Genomic DNA, 19,956 nt, shown 5'->3' with positions numbered 1-19,956 from the left:
AAAAACCAGTTTTACTACAGCAACATGTACAGGGGTGCACATAAGTGGTCCGCAGGTGCACAAGCGCTGTCAAAATAAAAGACGCGCACCAGATAAGAAGTTGCAATGTGCGTTTGCGTACATATAAAAGGCACTGTTTTTGTCCGCTAGAGTGGGATTTTCACGGCATATTCTGCACCACATCTCTGTGTGTTCATCATTTGTTTGAAGCCAGCTCACCTCCTGCAACCACTTTTCTGAGAATACGCGCTTCTTTTGCGATTCGGACTCCTGACATTTCTTTGGAGGTGAAGGAACACCAAAGTAATTGCTTAAAGGAGCTTGCTTCTTCGACAGCTTTAAGAGTCCTAAACAAATGTCTGTCCTCCTCCAGAAAATCTTATGTACTCAAACGCACGTTGCAACTTATCTGGTGCGTGTCTTTTATTTTGACATCGAATGCGCACCTGCGGACCACTTATGTGCACCCCTGAACCTGTACCATACAATCACACATGCTGATGAAAAAAAAAGTAAACATTTTTAATCAAGTTTAAAAATCTTTAATCTTTTTGGTCCTTGTAAAGTTCATTTTGACAGTTGTCATGATCTTTGGATTATCCATGGTTCTGGTGATGTTATTAGTTTATTCTCTTTACTCTTACTGTTATTAAGTATTGATTCCTAGAGTCAATTTTAAATTAATCTTGTCCGTCCCCCTTTCTGGCTTATTTTGCAGGTTGTGTGGTTTTCTATATTTTTACCGCCTTTGTTCTTTTCGAGTCATCACCGATGTCTGATTAAGTTTACATGTTGTTATAGGGGCTCTCTTTTCCACACATGCATTTAATCTGTGTCTTTGCTCTCAATATTATTGACTTGTTGGGTTGAATCATGTTGAGTACACCAATAGTTTTTAGTTCCATCTCCTTTGTATCACACATCAAAAGAAACAAAAATTACTGTTGGTTTGACTTCATTTAGGGTAATACAAATTCACCAGAACTGTGTTTCAAATTTGGACCCATTTGAAATTGAGTAGTTAACCAAAAATTTGAACAATTACTCCAACCCTATAAAACCTGAACCATGACATAATTGGTAGAATTTTTTTTGTAATGGTGTGTCTCTTCAGCCTTGTGACAGAATTAAAAAAAAAAGAAATTCATATATTGTATTAAGTTGAATAAAAAAAAGTCTAAAAAAAACTCATTAGTCTTTCAAAGGGAGAAGTCTAACACAGTTGTTCACCCATTTTATTTTGCGTTTTGGCAAAAAAAAAAAAAAAAAAAAAAAAAAAAAAAAGGTGTACATGAACTTACACGCTTGTAAATATGCTTTCTAATTTCATCTACATATACATTACAACAAACACGATCTGAAAACTATTCAACTAGAAAATGCAAATCTGTGACATGATCATTAATATTGAACCAGTTTAATAAAGAGACTAAAACTCAAGTACTAAAAAACCCAAAACAAACCAAAGAAAACAGAATATAAGTGATTTAAATTTAATCCACATCTAGTCCCATAAATATAGGAAGTACTGCATAAACTGAAAACCCAATTATATAAACACTCCCCAGAGCAAAAAGTAATATTTAAAAAACAAAAAAAAACAAAAAACCCAAACACTCCACACACACACACACACACGTGTAAATAACCTATATAATATATTACACAGCATAAACAAAAAGAAATCTGAACTAAATCTCTATCATGGTGTAAAATATATTAGAAAATTTATTGTAATTTGTTATGTTTGAATTGCTTTGAGCACAAAGAGATTCAAAACACAGAACTGTGTTCCCACAATATATTCTGGATCCAAAAGTAAAACCTTAGATTCAGTGAAGTTAAACACTCATACTGCAAATATTGCTGCTTATTTGAATCATGTTACTTTCCTGATTTACAGAAGTATGATGTGATTTCTGCTGCAATACAATTTTCCTAAGCGTACAAATAAAATATCTAATTTGTTGTTGTACTCAGGGGGCACACAGGAGGTGAAACTTTGAAAAACCCTTTTTCTTGTTTTCAATAGCGGGTTCTATATTTAAATGTAGGACTTACACAGCAGGACTCTTGGAGTACCTAACCTCACAGTCAGTGTCATTCATACGAGGACGGGAGCTGCAGAGGAGGCCTCCTCCCAAGAACAGCAGTCCTGCAGAGCCCCAGCCGGTGTAAAGCGATGAGCCCAGCTCCCACTTCTGAGCACTGATCAAAATTGGGTTGTAGAACTCGTGAATGATAATGTGGGCTGTCCAAGACACAGGGATTAGGAGCAAGACACCTGCAATGATGACGATAACTCCAGAAGCTATAGTCACTTTCCTCTTTTTCCTTTGATCCATCATACAGTTACTGCAGCTGTACCCAACTACACCAAACAGGATCCCAAAGAACCCTAACAAGATGGTGATGATGATGAGTGCTCTGCTAGCCTGCAGTTCTTGAGATAAGGCCAACATCGAATCATAGACCTTACACTGCATCTCGCCCGTACTCTGGCTCACACAATTCATCCACAAGCCCTCCTGGATTATCTGAGCTGTGACGATGTTGGAACCAATGAAGACTGTCACTCTCCACATGGGGAGCACACAGGTGATGATGCTCCCCAAAAAAACCAATGATAGCCAAGACCAAACCTAGAAGCTTGCAGTCAGCCATCGTGATGAGCTCTGCTGATCTCGTCAAAGAGGAAAGATGGTGTGTTCTTGAGAGCTGCAATTTATCTGCATGAAAGCAGTCAGGCAGGAAGTGGTTTTTAGGTGCTTGTAATAATTCAAGGAGAAGTTGAGTGCTGCTGCACTGATGCATGGAAAGTTACATATAAAGGACCCCGCCCCCAACACCCTTTCATACAGAAAATCTGCATATTAGCAGATTTTTTTAAAAATTCATTTGAAAAGACATGAAATTGTTTCTTGGATGACACAGACTTTTCAAGTAATCCATTAAATGGACTTATTCTTTTCTCCTTTCCCAGAGCACTTAAAGCGCTTCAGACAACATGCCTCTTTCACTCATTCACACAAGCACTTTTTTCTGTCCTTAAGTGCTTTCTAACAGTCACACACATTCAAACTGCAATGGATGCATCGGAAAGCAACTTGGGTTAGTATCCTTTAACTGATCAAACACACACATCCACAAATGTGCAACAACACTAATGTGCAATAATCTTTTCTGGCATAGTTGTATTTTTACTCAGTTGTATATAGCATTTGTATTCTATTTTTATCTTATTGTATATTTTATTCTATTTTATTCTACTGTATATAGTATTTTATTCTATTCTGTACAGTTGTGTACTGTATTTATTCTTATTTTTTTATTTTATTTTATTCTAATTTTTGCTTCATAACTTTTGCACTGTCCACTTCCTGCTGTGACAAAACAAATTTCCCACGTGTGGGACTAATAAAGGTTATCTTATCTTATCTTGGCCAACAATATTTGGCATGCAGCCAAAGATTAAACCACCAAGCTTCCACTCAAAGCTTGTGGTGGAGGTTTGGTCCCTGTCTCAACTGCAGGTGAGGGGTGGTGCAGTGAGCTCAAGGGGCAGTGCCAGGGAAGGTGGAGGGACAGGTGGACTATTGATCGTACTATTGAGGTTTTTTCTTTCTTTGTCACCAAGTGGTCGGCGGGGTTAGATAAAAACGACAACGTCACCTAGGAGACTTCCACCCTCAGGAAATATACATTTAAGAAAAATAAATAAAAGCAAATAAAAGAGGCCGCACAGATTCAAGGATGCGCACCGAGGCAGGTTGGCTCCAATATTAATACAGTTTTATTTATAGTTAAAAAATAAAGAGTAAAATATTAGAAAACGCAGCGTCGTAGTTGACAGTGTCCCAAAAGTACAATAAAACAATCATGGAACTTGGACTTACCAGCAGCCGTGGACCCAAAAAAACCACACAAAAAGAAAATCACTACAGCCGGCGCTGTACAAAGGAAAGTGAAAACGACCCACCACCTGAGGTCCCAGGGCCACTGGCACTTCCTCCGTTCACTGAAATAAAACACAGAACATGTTAAAAGAATAAAAGGACACTGAGCGTCAGGCTCGCTACATATCATAAAAACTTCAATCCACACACACACAGGCCGGTCTGGCTCCCCACAGACTGGAACCGGCAACTGGGGCGGTTTAAAGTTCTCAGCACGACACTCGGGCAGAGGATCGCTCTAGCCCGATCACAGAGACGCGGGTGCAAGCAGCAGGCAAGAATAAAATATAACCACAAAAAAGGTAAGCCCACTTAATAAAAACAGTTCCACGAAAATAAAAGACGACACTAGACAAGACAGCAGCTCCACCGAGGAGGAGCCCTCAAACAGGCAGGCGTCTCAAATCTCCAATTAAGGTCGGGCGATTTGCCAGGGAGAGGTGAAGGCAGCAATCAAACCCTAAAACAAAGGATAAATGTAACCTTAACCTCCTGTAATTGTGAATGCTAATAAAAATAGTTTTAACAACTTACCCCAGGACCGGAGGTGCTATACTGGTGAAGTTAACTCGAGCACCTCTCTCCGCAACGCTGGAGTGAAACAGAAACGGCCGCGAAACTATATTATTCCAAATTCCGGTACTCGGAGGGAATCGGAGGTTAAGCGAGAGCCTACCTGTAGTAATGCGATCTGCTCACTTGCTGATCGATCTGTAGCCGTGTGCGAGCATTCACTGCTGCTTTTCGCCAAACGCACGGGAGGAATAATCCAGGAGAACACCGGCTTAACTTTATACGGACTGACGCCACCCTGCAATGCAGGTGCAAGGGCGTAGATTTGGCATGGACGGAAGGGACATGTCCCCACCAATATCCAGCGATTATTGAAATGTCCCCACCAATAATTTGATCTCTGCGAGTAAAGAAAAACAAACCCGATAGAAAGAAAAAAACGATCTGTCAACGTCTCATTCACCCAGCGGTGCAGAAAGAGTTAAATTACGTTCTCTCCTACGTCATGTGACAAATATGGTTAATGTGATTGGCTGTGCCTTTCAGGGAGCTCTGTTTAGTTTTAGCAGCGGCAAGCCTGCGCTGCGAGGAGGAGAGGAGGATGGCAGCAAAAAGGAACCTGGATATAAGAAAGTATTCTTCAAAGAAACCTGTAAGTCACTTAAAGTCAAGTTCACTCATAAAATGTGTCACAGGCTATGCTAGGCTTTGGCCCACATCAGTCTAAAATTGTATGTAACCATGAATAACGTGTTTTGGAAACTAACTGCACAACAGGCAGCACTATTAGTTATCTCAGTCTCAGAGTAGCATTTCTAATTTTGATTGAAACTGTCAGAGAAAACGGAGCCTCGAGCAAGCCAGGGTATTATTTTACAGAGGCTGTTAAAATTATATGTCTAACGTTAAAATGTTGGTGACACAATAATTTCATCCTGATGGTACTGACATATTCATAGGGTTGATTTTTGAGACAAAATATCATGAGGTAGTCATGATTTTGCAAATATTCCACCTTGTGGTGCAGTGTGCACAAATTGTTTTAAAAATGCACTCACCCTACAAACATTACTGATGAGTCAAGATCTGCACAAAGTGACAGAAACACTGAAGCAGCTACACATTTTATTCTTATTGTCATGTATGTCCTATTTGTCAGGTGACAGAAGAACCAACACAAAGCTCAGAGAGTAACGGTGATACAAGATCACAGGTGAAATTGGATGATGACTTGGTGGTTCATGACTGTATTTGAAGCACATGCGTGACTGCATGTATTTGGAATGTCTCACTGTTATTTATCAGGTGACAGAGGCAGCTCTGCCATGTTGTAGCTCGGACCGAGGTGAAGAGGCGAGGTCACAGGTAACTGACTGATGATTTGGTGCTATAGATTGTTGTGGAAGTTTTTCCACTTAAATAAAGCCTGCAGACGAGCGGTGAGCGGTAGCTAACATTCTTTAATCCGGACACACAAAGACAACGGACAACCAAGCTTGTGGAGAGCCTGCATGTCCGCGGGACAGACGGTCAGCAGAGTTCTCACTGAGCCTAGCATGGCTCTCAGTTTAAATACCTTCTCCAGGAACAAAAGGCAGTACACAGCTGTTTCACACCTTAAGGTTCACACTCCCTTGCTACCTCCCAGAGTCCTTGAAGAGACAAAAGACTCTTCCTGCGGAGTGGTCTGCTCCCCCCCCAACTTCCCTCTTACAGTATGGGTGTCAGACATGGCATTATACAATAAAATAATGTGATTAGTACATAAGTGAAAGAAATTCCATTACAATCCCACCCTTTGATTCTTAAATCAAGAATCACATTAATACCGGAATTTCTTTCCTGACATTCTGTATATCACATCAACATTATTGTACACTTAAAGGAGTTTCACACTGTGTATCCTCACTTCACTGTTCTCCCACCACCCTTTGTTCATCTTTAATCCTCCCCACACTCTAAGCTCTCACATGCAAATGGCTACAACAATGATACAGAGGAAAGGTCTTCTCCAGAGTGTCAAAGTACTTTGCATGGCAAAGTGAAACAGCATTAGGTGGTCATTCGGCCATGGCTCCTGGTGTCTGTGCCATTTACAGAGTCATAATTCCAACGCTGGTCTCCCTCTGCGCTGTCACTTTTGGAGCTTGGCACGCTCTCTTCATCCCTCGATTTCTGTTCCAATCTCCTCGTGACAATCCTTTGGAAGCCCAGTGGTGCAGCCCACTGTCGTTTGTCTGCTGTCCTGCAGATGGTCCTTGCTTCTCACTGGTGCTCTTGAAGCATTCTCTCCTGGTCATGGTCTGCATCTGCACTTCGGTCTCTTCTTCCATATCTCTCATGTCACGGTCTCTGCAATTTAAAAATGAAAACTTCCCCAGAAAACCCTCTTTTGCCCTATGTCAGCTTAGCACAATTAGACAATGCACAATAAAGTTGTGCATTGACTCTTAAAAATTCCCAGGGATTCTCCCCTGGAGTAGTTTCACTCCAGGCCCTGTCTTAAGAAAAGGTAAAACATTAGCCAGCGGTGTGTCCTGCTGTAAATCATGTGATTGGATCATATGATTAGCCCTCTGCTGTGGAAAAATAGATGTTAGCGCAGCGCATCTGTATGCACACTTTCCCACAGTGACCTCTGCACTGTAAACAATACAAGGTCATGAATAACACACTGCTGGTGAATTCAAAGACACAGAAAGTGGCGATTAAAGGTTAAGTCTGCATGCCCCAAAGGTCATGCAACCTGTTGCTGTCATCTTTCTGCTCCTGTAAAAAGAAACATACATACATCCACCCTTTTGTCAGGTCAAGGTGGAGGTGCAATCTTGCATACTGGTGTCAAGTCAGTCAAGCTTTTGTCAGTCCAGTCAGTCCCCATTTTTTATTTGCTGACAGTAGAACCTTTCGTGACGCAATAAGTTTCTACTGCCAGCAATGACGTCATTTCAAAAAAAGAAAAATAATTTAGACTGGATTACATCGCTGAATCCTTTTTGGCAGGGACTTGTTTTCTGATTGTCCCAAATAAGTGGCTTTCTCCAGAACCCATTTTAATTTTTGGAGAAACTCACTTGCGATTGTTCAACATGTTGTATAGCGCTTTCGATCCCGATCTTGCAGGCCTGCTTGAAAAGAGAAAATTGCCAAACAAAAATCTCAGTGCACTGTTAAAAATCAAAAAATATGAAGGCCTCTTTTTAGAAGTTGTCTAAGCATACTCTCTTAGAATTATAGATCAAAACAAAACTAATTGGCAGTTTCAAAGTGGTACCAAAAGAAAATGCAAAATCCCCAAAACTTTCATCCACCAGTCACACACCTCACACAACAATATTCTATTAGATAATGAGTTTTGTTTTCCCCCATGTAACCAGACGTGTGTCATGATAAGACCTCTCCCACACATCAGAAACAAGAAACTCAATAATCTATTAGTCTCCACTCATCTGACCCCCCTGCATCATTCTGTTCACCCCTGCAATGATTCAATCATCCTTCCCCAAAATAACACTAGTTCACTAGTCTATGTATCACTTCTTAACCCACTAAGTGAACCGGACAAGATGATGGTAACAGCAATGCATGCTTAAAATGCCATTTGGTCTTCATGAGTTTCATTGCATGTGTGTTTGTGTTAGTAGGATTAATGCATTTTTGTTTGTGTAATTTTTGTGTACCTCTCCTCTCCCAGTTTCCTAAACCCAAATTTCATTCCCCACACTAAAACAGCCATGTTCTCCCCTGCTCCTTCCACTGTGGTCTCATCTCATCTCTCCCCCCTTGCAGCAGTCCAGTGAGAGTCAGTTGTCTTTCAGCTTTGTCCTGTGTTTTCCACTGTCTCATCTTACCATTTTGCTCCAAAAGTGGCAAATGTCCAACTCAGTCTTTTCAAAAGTCCATTCACACACAGTGAAGTTGCAGCTCATTGGAAATGCACATCCATCCATCCAGTCATGATGATGCCATTTTTCTGCTTGCTGTCGCTGTCTTGCACAGCTGCTGCTGCTGGACCTTTTCTTCACTGCTCAGGACACTGCTGTGAGCTCTTGATATCCATCTCGTTGTTCTGGAACTGCATTTCTTGTCTTCAGGGAGAGATTCTTGGAGCTTGTGTTCTCAGGGTGACAAAGACATGGAAGTTAAGCTGTAAAACAATTCAGCCAGAACTTGGCTTGAGTGTTTCTAATGGTGTTGACCTATAATTTTTCCCGACTGCTGAACGTGGAAAATTGATCCGGGTCTGCTCTTCACCTGCAAGTGACACACTGAGACATTTTGATCATTCTTCTCATTGCTTAAAACAACGCTTCTCCCCTCTCTGGTTCTGAAGTCCCCTTTCTTAAAAAACCCAGAGAGATTGTAGTTGTTCTACATTGTTGTTCTACATTGAAAACCACCAAACCCTCTTCCTATTTTATTACTTATTTTCATCAACAATTCTGCTAATTTTGTGTGTCCACCCTAGGGGAGCTGGTGGTCTGCAGTACCACCCTCTCCCGCTAGTTGGAAACAACTTTTGCACACATTTCTACACTCCTCTCTTTTTTTTTTTTTCTTGTTTTCCTTGTTTTTGTTCCCCATTTTCAACATTTTTTTTAACCCCATTTTCACTGTTTTTACACACACAATCTTTTCCCACACAACCATTCTCTGCAATCTTACACACCACACATTTACTCAGTTCTTACCATACAGTCACGCATTGAGTTTTGTCCCTGGCCGCCCGGTGGAGCGCTTGCCGCAGTCGCCTCTCGAGCCGCTAATCCGGCTCCGCTGACTGCCCCTGGAATCTAGATTCTCTATTACTGCACGAGGCGTCCCCCGTGAGGTTCCTTGCCTTCTACGGACCAAGGAACGAACACCGCCACCCCCAGTCTCCTTTGAAGAAGTTAGGATCTTTTAGAAGATGCTAGAGATGTCACTCCGTGATTCTACACGAAGACTCTCCGTGATTCTACACGAAGACTCCCTCGGAGCTCTTGCCCTGGAAGGTCGTAACACTTTCACCTTCTTGAGCTCCCCGAAGGCTGCAACACACTCACCTCCTCGGCCATACACAAAACTCTCGTGACTTGTTACAAGTTAGCTATCACTCACCCATCTGCAGGGGTCCCCTCAAAGTCGATGGTCTCGGTGGTCGGCTGAAACACACGACTCCGTGACTCCTCCATTTCCTTTGCTTCAACAGCCGGTAGGACAAAGGTACCCTTTCCCTCAGGGGTGATCAGCCCATCCACGGAACCGTTGTTCAGCGACCACACGGACCACCCTGCTCACAGCGCCATTCTGTTGTGGAAGTTTTTCCACTTAAATAAAGCCTGCAGACGAGCGGTGAGCGGTAGCTAACATTCTTTAATCCGGACACACAAAGACAACGGACAACCAAGCTTGTGGAGAGCCTGCATGTCCGCGGGACAGACGGTCAGCAGAGTTCTCACTGAGCCTAGCATGGCTCTCAGTTTAAATACCTTCTTCAGGAACAAAAGGCAGTACACAGCTGTTTCACACCTTAAGGTTCACACTCCCTTGCTACCTCCCAGAGTCCTTGAAGAGACAAAAGACTCTTCCTGTGGAGTGGTCTGCTCCCCCCCAACTTCCCTCTTACAGTATGGGTGTCAGACATGGCATTATACAATAAAATAATGTGATTAGTACATAAGTGAAAGAAATTCCATTACAAGATTAACTAGTATTTATTATCATGACAACTGTTAGGCTGCTGATGTAAATTGATTCATTAGTGTATGTTTGACAAAGAATCTGAATTGACATGTCTCACTTTTTATATGGCACGAATCAATGTGTTATTTTATCAGGTGGCAATATGTCCTAGTGCAGTCAGAGGGGAAGAGCCAGGGCCAAAGGTGAGGCACATCAAGCACATAATAATTTTAATCTGAGGATTAAACGCATGTACTCAGGCTGAAAGAAGCTTCAGTGTCTCAGAAGACTAAAAACATGGCTAAGGTTAACAATGACTCAAATGAGATTAAACAATGCTGCTGTATGTCCACCAGGAGACACTGGACAGTATAGGTGTAAAACCAATATGCCAGCAGTTTATCTCGGTTAACGATAGGCGAAGGCATGTGTTTGGCTCCTTCACATAGTGGACGTTGAGTTGTTGTGTGGGACACCAGTAGTCCACGTCTGTTGCTGTAACAGTAGTTCATGTTTAGAATAAAACATCCCAGCTCACCGATTTGATAGTGTGCCTAAAATGTTGCATAATTTTGCTGAGAGATCTTTTACTTTGTGGTAATCTTAGATGAGTAGTTTTATGGACAAAAACCACCAGGTCATTCAGTGTCCCCTTAGTGCTAATGTATAAGAGATGTTGGTGTACTATAACTGAAGTAATGTTGTTAAGTCCTTAAAGTCATATTATTATTATTGTCATGACTGTATTTGAAGCTATTTTTATTTTTATATGATACCTGATTTATATGGAATATGGCTGAAGTAAACTAAAGTCTAAAATACTTAGTCATTTGTTTAATAGTAATTTAACATTATATAATTCACATATAAAACTATGAATTGTAATTTTAAATGGTTTAAAAGCATGTAGAATAGGATATGTAGGCAAATATATTCTCCTTTTTATCAAGAAGCAAAGACAAAAAGGGAAAAAAAAAGAAACAGGGCAGGGTTCGGCGGTTGAATCATCCGTCCCCACCAATACCAAAACCAAATCTACGCCCTTGTGCAGGTGGGTTCCCAATATTAACCTAGTTGCGTAGCCGAGAGCGAGCGCAGGAGAGAGTGAGGGCGGTAGAGCAAGCGAGGGAGAGAGAGAGAAAAAAAGAAAGGCGAGTAGCCCATCCAGCTACACTTTCTTATAGTGAGGTGGAAGAACAGAAGAGAGGAGTGTGTGGAGCCAAATGGAAAGTTGGCTGTCATTGTATGCATAACCAAGGAAGTTGTATGTGTGCAAAATCAATAAAAACTCTTAAATCGATCGCAAGAGCAGCGTGTTGGTTCATTTACAGAGCTAAAGCCACAGTTATCAAACTTGTTGATCATCGTGAACACATTTGAACATCAATGCTGATTCTCCATATCACAGTCATAAGTTATATTTATAAGACTTAAAATATTACTCTATTACATAATCGTTATGACTCAGGAGGAGTTACAGCTTAAGGAATCAAATCAAATAATAAGACTTTGGAAAAGATTAATACATTATGAATTTGCTAATTGCACTCTTGTTTTTAAGGCTTTTAAGTAATGCATTCTGTCATAATCATGGGGTTTATTGGCACAGCGTTTTTAGTTTTGGACTTTCAGTTTCTGTTTATTATTCTCTGTTTGACTTGGTTTGTTGTTGTTTTTTCAATTTTGAATATTTGCTTTGCTTAGGTCGAGTTTTCATTCATATTTGGCAGAGGTGGTAAAAGTACAGACATTCTGTACTTATGTAGAAATACACATACTAGTTTTGGAAAATACTCAAGTAAACATTAAAGTACTGATTCAACTTCTTTACCCAAGTAAAGGTAAAAATGCACAGTATCTGAACTGTTCTCAGAGTTAGAAAGTAAAATTAACTCTTTGTTTCTATCAGCTGATTTCATGCAAAGCTAACTGAACAGTGTGCTACATTAATGTAATGACAAAATAATATTAGTAAAAAGGAATAAAACCTTTATTTCAGTCTAAATTTTAATTCTAATAAATGTACTGAGCTTGAATCAGAAGAAAAAGAAGGAAAATCAAATTTATCTCTACTTTCTGCTGCTCACATTCTAGAGGGGGACTTTGCCCCAAAGAGGACGATGAGTATGAAAGGGGTTAAAGTGGATTTAGTTGGTGGAGGAACCCTAAAATCAGCTTTAATGGCTTGGGTTTGTGGTCGCAAATTTTGAAGCCAATATGATAACCCTATTACACCAGTGATGTGGAGGTCCAGCTTTTCAGATCCAATTAAAATCAAATCACTCAAAAGATCATCTGGAAAAGAGTAGAATTCTTGGGACAGAGTTCAATACACAGAATCATATGAACAGCAAAACCGTACATTTTACAGCAAAATAATAGCAGAAAGCAAAGCAAAGCAAACCCCGGGGTGAAGAGCCTATAAGCACAAACAACAAAGACACACAAAATGACAGACAGGAAAAAAAGCAGCAGCAGCCCGGGGCATCTCGACCCTCCTCTTTATATCGGGTCAATGACCCCTCCTCCTGCTGTTGGGTATTTTTCATTCCTTGTTTTTTACTTGATCCGCATTAAATTTAAACTAATAAGTATTTTCCCCCTTCTACAAATGTCAACATTACCCCCGAATTATCAATATAATATATTTGTCAATACTTTTCCCCAATCAGTTGTCAGTTTGCACTTGTTTTTCTTAAGTCTCTGTCACTTGTGTTAGATAACTTTCTGGCACTACTCCATAACTCTCTGAGCGCTGTTCCCAACATCAATCATTTTAATTGGGTCCTTTTGACAGTTTTAAGGCCAAAAGTCTGCAAACTACAGATATCAAACATACTGCAGAGAGAAAACAATGAATCCTCCTGACAGCTTTGTCAGGTTTGCTGCCAGGGGTGGGCTACTATATCCGTTAAAGAAGGGTTTTTCACAACTTTGGCAACTGGAGACAGGCAAAAAGTGTCCCAGGTGCTCTCTCAAGCGGGCAAAATTTGTTTACTTCATGGGTTAGAGATCGGCAGCGGAGAGGCTCCCAGGTGCAGCTTAGTGGGGCCAAGTTTATTTAACTCTTTGTTTGGACTAGTTACCACTGGCCATAATACAATCAAAGGTTACTTATTGATCCTAATCACTACACTTCAGACAGTATTGATCACATATGCTCATTCAACAAGTGGCACAAACTTCATTAATATACTTGTGAATAATATTTGATCTAAAGGTGTGGGTCTTGTAATCTTAAACATGCAGGTTAAATGCTTATCACAGTGATTCTATTAGATAAACACTCAAGTGTAGGTATGTATACAGTGTATACGAGTATATATGGTGACATAGTATATATGTGAGTATATATTCAGTGTAAACAGGTATATATGTCATAAAAAATCCACAACAGTGTAGAGAAAAGAATTGCAACTCTCAATAACGTCTAGTGAGAGCTACAGTAGATTTTCTTAATATAAGTTGTGATCAGCTGACCTGCTGCTTTTTGTAGATATACGCACCTGAATTCATCCAGATGTCAGCAGATGTTTTATAAGTTGTCCTGGCTGATTTCCATCCTCTACACCAAGAGCACACTGTTTATACTGTCTTTATATTGGACACTCTAAAGTTGGTATGAAGGTGGAGTTCAGTAAATGGATCTCAGCATCATCACCTAAAATTCATATGAATATCTGCTGCACTTGATGTAACACAACTCTGACCATGAAACCAAGGCCACTGTGCACCAGTCACACACTGTTCTCAAAAAAGAACTGTTCTGTGACAAACATAATTTGATATCAACTTTTTTTAATTCAGTATTTTCACTTTGTAACAAATTACAATCAAGATCACTAAATAAGATATTATAAATGTAAACAAAGCAATCTAAATTAATTCATATCACTGAAATGTGTGACATTTATTGACAGTGGATGCAGATTCTGGGATTCGAGACAGAACATATGACTGTGTCTTTAGCATTTATAGTAATCCACAAACTTATTTTAGTACATGATATTTTTGTTGAAATGGAAGTCTAAAATGTCCACAATTTACCTTAACTCAACTAATTTAAATAATTCTTCCATGTTTCCAGAAATGTTGAATTTGGTCATTTACACTACGTTATAAAGGATGTTTATCCATGAAAGCAAGTTTTAGGTGTGAGGATAATTTCATTAAATACTGGAGGGTTAAATGCCACAATAAAACGCACGAAAGTTATGACGCATATTAAAGATTTAAACGCTGACATAATGTTTCTTCAAGAAACACATTTATGCAATTCTGATCATAAGAAATTAAATAGATCATGGATTTATCAAATTTTTCATTCTAATTTTAATATAAAGACAAGGGGCACAGCAATACTAATTCGGAAAAATATTAATTTCACTGCTAAAGTAATTACAGACTCAAACGGTCGATATGTCATTATCACAGGCAAGCTATATGGAAGACAGGTTATCTTAATTTCAGTTTATGCTCCTAATTGGGACGACCATGAATTTGTGTCTTCACTGTTTGCTACTATTCCAAATTTAGATTCTCACCTTTTAATAATGGGAGGAGATATGAACTGCGTTATTGATCCATCATTAGATAAATCTAGTCCGCGTTCATCTGCGCCGAAAATGTCCCAGGCTTTTGTTACATTTATGAACCAATACAGCTTTGTTGACCCTTGGCGTTTCGCTCACCCAACTGCAAAACAATACTCTTTTTTTTCTCATGTGCATCGTACATTTTCGCGAATAGATTATTTTCTGATAGATAAAAAGCTTATTTCTGAGATTGTATCTACTCAGTATCTACCGATAACGGTATCAGATCATGCCACAGTAGTATTAGATCTTCAGTTTACAATGAAGCCAAAGAGATTTAGATATTGGAAGCTAAATCCTCTCTTGCTGGCGGAGACCAACTTTTGTAAATATATTTCTGAGTCGATTACTTTTTTTTGTGAAACTAATGAAAATAACGAAACCTCCCCATCCATCCTATGGGACACTCTAAAAGCCTATATTAGAGGTAAAATTATCTCTTTTACATCTTATTCTAATAAAATACGTAGACCCCAGCAGAAAGAGTTGGAGAAGGCCATAAAAGAGATAGACAATTCTATCTCTCTTACAAATACACCTGATCTTTATAAAGAGAGAATAAGACTTCAAACAGAACTAGATATCCTTCTTACTTCAGAAGCTGAACAACTTCTCCTCCGTTCTCGAGGGTTAGTATATGAACATGGTGATAAAGCTGGCCGTCTCCTGGCACAGCAACTGAAGACTAAAACCGCGTCAAATTAAATTATACAGATAACTGATGATTCAGGCTCAGTATCCTCAGATCCAGATAAAATTAATGATACTTTCAGATCTTTCTTTATTCAACTTTATACATCAGAATCTTTCATAGATGAAAGTCAATTAAATCTTTTTTTTGAAAAATTGGATCTACCTAAAGTTTCATCTGAAAATAACTTAAAGTTAGACGCCCCTATTACAATTTCAGAAATTAAAGAATCAATACAATCAATGAATAGCGGTAAATCACCAGGTCCAGATGGCTACCCGGCCGAGTTTTATAAAGTTTTATCAGATCAGCTAGCTCCACTTCTACTGGAAATGTTTAATTATTCGTTCGAACAAGGAACTCTGCCACCTACACTCATGCAAGCCACTATTTCTCTAATTTTTAAAAAAGGCAGAGACCCATTGAGCTGCACATCCTATCGGCCGATATCACTCCTTCCAGTAGACGTTAAAATTCTTGCAAAAATCCTAGCCCGGCGACTAGAATCGATTATGCCCTCAATTATCTCAGAGGACCAGACGGGATTTATAAAAGGAAGACGTTCATACTCTAACATAAGAAGACTTCTTGGTGTTATTCTTTCTCCATCATCTTCTAGCGTTCCAGAAGCCATAATATCTCTTGACGCCGAGAAAGCCTTCTATAGGGCTTTGGAGCGTGATGTCACGGGAGGGGGGCCACGCCCCCTCGCGCCATGACAGTAGGCCAAAGAAAGCACACGGAAGCGTCAGCTATGGTTCGTACGTGCTGTGTTGCAACAATAGATCACACGATAGGGAAGGCAAGAAGCTGGAAAATGGGCTCTCTTTTCATCGTTTCCCCTCCTGGAGGCAACGGGAGGGATCTCATGTACCCGATATTACTAAACGAAGACGTCAGGCTTGGATTGCAGCGGTCAGACGAGCGGATATCGAGTTCTCTGCCATCCCCAATTTTTTGTTGGTTTGCTCGCGGCATTTTCTTTCCGGTGAGTTCTAAATAAATTCATATCTCTCTTAATAGGCTTTTAGTGTTATTTTGAATGCGCTGAGGTCATAGATAATTAGATAAAACATCCTAATGTGTGATGCTGCAGAACAACGTCATGTTGACGGAGTAGCGTATTATTTGGCATTATTGCAGGCAAACCAGCATATGAAATATGAAACAGAAAAGAAAAGTATGTTTATTTTTTTTATTCAAGATCTGTTCACATGTACTTAGCAAGTACATACACATGAAATGCAAACTATTTACATGGCAACGCACAGCTGGCAACCTCTGGCTGTATCTTGGACATATGGTCAACATACTCACAAATTGGAGGCTTAAAAACGGCCAAATCTTGTACCCAACCGTTTGTGAATTAGATGTGTGCCTCTAGGAATTTATAATTCCGAAAACGATTCGCCGTGTATGCGCTGACTCCACAGACAAGGTACGCGAAGACATCGGGATAGGACAACGGTGGCAGGCCGTCTGGGTTACCGCTCCACTGCCTTTTTTCATACGGGTCCACGTTACCGATGCACGCTATTTTTTCCATGTACCGTCTCTTGGCGTCTGGGCGCAATCGTTCGCGATACAGCCCTTTGTCTTTTGCGCTGATTTTAAGCGCGGTTCTGGCAGTCCTGCTATCAACACAGTGTGTTTGTTTTGATTTGTGGCCTTCTGACATGGCGCCGCGATCCCACAATGCACTGCGGCGTGACGTCAACTCCAAAGCCCTATAGAGTGGAATGGGCCTATCTTTTCTTTTCTTTAAGACAATTTGGTTTTAATAATAATTTTGTTTCATGTTTCAAATTACTCTACTCCTCTCCTTGCGCCTCTGTCTGTACAAATAATCAATGTTCCACTCCATTTCCACTTTTTCGGGGGACAAGACAGGGGTGCCCACTCTCTCCGTTATTATTTGCATTAGTGATTGAACCACTCTCAGTAGCTTTAAAAATGGTGAAAGGACTAGGAGGGATTGATAGATGGGGTATAAAACATCAAGTGTCACTCTATGCAGATGATTTGCTTCTTTATGTGAATGATCCTCTACTAAATATCCCACACGTTTTATCAGTATTAGATTCTTTCGGACATTTATCGGGATATAAGCTTAACATCTCCAAAAGCGAATACTTTCCAGTTAATCAAATGGCTGCGGACATACCTACATTAACTATACCCTTTAAAATGGCAAATTTGGGGTTTAAATATCTCGGAATTGCAATTTCACGATCTCTGAGATTAATGCGGGAACAGAATATTACTTTACTTACAATGAAAGTTAAGTCTGATCTTCAAAGATGGAACTACCTACCGCTGTCTTTAGCTGGTAGGATCCAAATTATTAAAATGAATGTATTACCTAGATATCTATATGTATTTCAAAGTTTGCCTATTTATCTGCCTAAATCATTTTTCAGAACTATAAATGACGCTATTTCGTCATTTATTTGGGCCGGTAAACGTCCAAGGGCTAGTCGCTCGCTTCTTTATAGGGACAGATCAGCTGGAGGATTAGGACTGCCTAATTTAATTGGGTATTATTGGGCATCTAATATGTATAATATATTATTGTGGTGTACGTCTCCCCATACTAATTGGTGCCATTAACTCATCTTCTAGTTGTGCCAGACTTTCATCAATACAATTTAAAGTTTTCCACAGATTACACTACAGTAAAGAAAAATTGTCAAAATTATACCCAGATAAATTTGATGATAAATGTAACAGATGCTCACAGATACCTTGCAATCTTACCCATATGTTCTGGGCGTGCCCTAGGTTGTCTGAATTTTGGCATCAATTCTTCAAAATAATTTCGGATATATTGAGTATAAAATTGACTCCGACTCCACATATCGCTATATTTGGCAAACCACCAAATAACCTTCAAACTACAGCTATTCAAAATAACCTTATTGCCTTTGCCTCTCTCATCGCTAGAAAAAGAATTTTGTTGTTGTGGAAATCATCTCAGCCACCATTAATTAAAGTCTGGCTACAGGATATCTTAGGACTCTTAAAATTGGAGAAGATAAAATTCTCCATCAGAGGCTCATCGGATAGATTTTTTACTTATTGGAAACCATTACTTAAATACTTAGAAAAGGTACCAGCACGAGAGATCTCTCTGTAATCCACCATATGATGATGTACAAATTTTTCTGCTATTCCTGGCAGTGGCTGATCTACTTTATAAAAATACTCTATTTAAAGATATTCCAGCATTATTAATTGGTTTCGACGAGGAGCAAGTAATCATTAACACAAATATTGTTACTATTGTTGGTTAAGATTTATATCAATATTGATTAATGTTAAGACCTTATTTTAGGAGGCTAGCAGAGTTTAATGTTAATACCAAACTATAAGGAAATGCATTAATATCTTATTGTCTTTTTTTCTTTTTTTTTTCTTTTTTTCCCTTTCTTTTTTTGTATGGGTTTTGTATTTTTTTTTTCATTTTTCTTTTTATTTTTTATTAGCCAACAGGAGGAAACATAATAAATAAAACGTGCAATATGATACTACCAAATGTTAATGAGAAACATGTCAGTGCCAGGAATAGTAGCCCCGTAGAGCACCAGCCAATGTAAAGCAACACCCCAAGCTTTCCTTTATGAGTGCTGCTTAACACTGGGTTGTACAAAGTATTAAAGAGGTCACTGGTTGTCCAGGCGATAGGTATGAGCATCAAGACACCTGCAATGATGAGGACAACTCCAGAAGCTATGGCTCCTTTGTTCTTTCACCTTTTGCTTAGCACAGAGTTTCTGCAGTTGTCCCCAAAGACACCAAACAGGATCCCAAATAACCCCTGATGATGAGCGCTCTGGCAGCCTGCAGTGCTGTAGGTAAGACCAACATAGAGTCATAGGCTTTACACTGCATCTGGCCTGTAGTGTGGTGCACACAGCTCATCCACAAATCTTGCCAAGTTATCTGAGCAGTGACAATGTTTTGACCAGTGAAGGGTGAGACAATCCACTGCGGGAGAGCACAGTGATGACACTCCCCAGAAAGCTGATGATAGCCAATACCAAACCTAGAATCCGTCTACAGCAAGCTGTCATGATGAGGCTGTGCTGATGGGTTTTTTGAGAGCTGCAGAAAATACTTGAGCAGGAAGTGGCTGACTGTGGGTTCCTCACTTAAGCATTAAATTGTTTACTTTACACTCTGAACCACATCTCTGTATAACCAACCTGAGTGCCTTCTTGATAATTAATAATAATAATAATAAACTTTATTTATAAAGCACACTAAAAACCCAAGGGTATACCAAGGTGCTTGACAAAATAAGATAGGGAAAGGAGATGGGAGGGAAAAGAGAAAGAGAAAGGACCTGGCACGTATCAATTATAAAACCATGACAATCATAATACATAAAAGTAACTAACAAAGCATAACGGATAAAAATGTATCGCACACCAAATATTAGCTAGGTGGAAAAGCAAGATTAAATAAATAAGTCTTTAACCGTAATTTAAACAATGGCATAGAGTCAGATGCCCGGATAGCAACAGGAAGATTGTTC

General features: G+C 39.6%; 2 pseudogenes; both read right to left on the bottom strand.

Annotated features, from left to right (window-relative positions):
* Positions 1 to 2,000: 2,000 nt before the first annotated feature.
* Positions 2,001 to 4,786, bottom strand: LOC134635945 (claudin-4-like; annotated as a pseudogene).
* Positions 4,787 to 6,562: 1,776 nt separating this feature from the next.
* On the bottom strand, positions 6,563 to 19,492 carry LOC134635284 (claudin-4-like; annotated as a pseudogene).
* Between the last annotated feature and the right edge of the window lie 464 nt (positions 19,493 to 19,956).

This window comes from Pelmatolapia mariae, linkage group LG10_11 (assembly GCF_036321145.2).
Source record: "Pelmatolapia mariae isolate MD_Pm_ZW linkage group LG10_11, Pm_UMD_F_2, whole genome shotgun sequence".
NCBI lineage: Eukaryota > Metazoa > Chordata > Actinopteri > Cichliformes > Cichlidae > Pelmatolapia > Pelmatolapia mariae.
The sequence above is the reverse complement of the archived record's forward strand: the minus strand, read 5'-3'. Positions and strand labels throughout refer to the sequence as shown.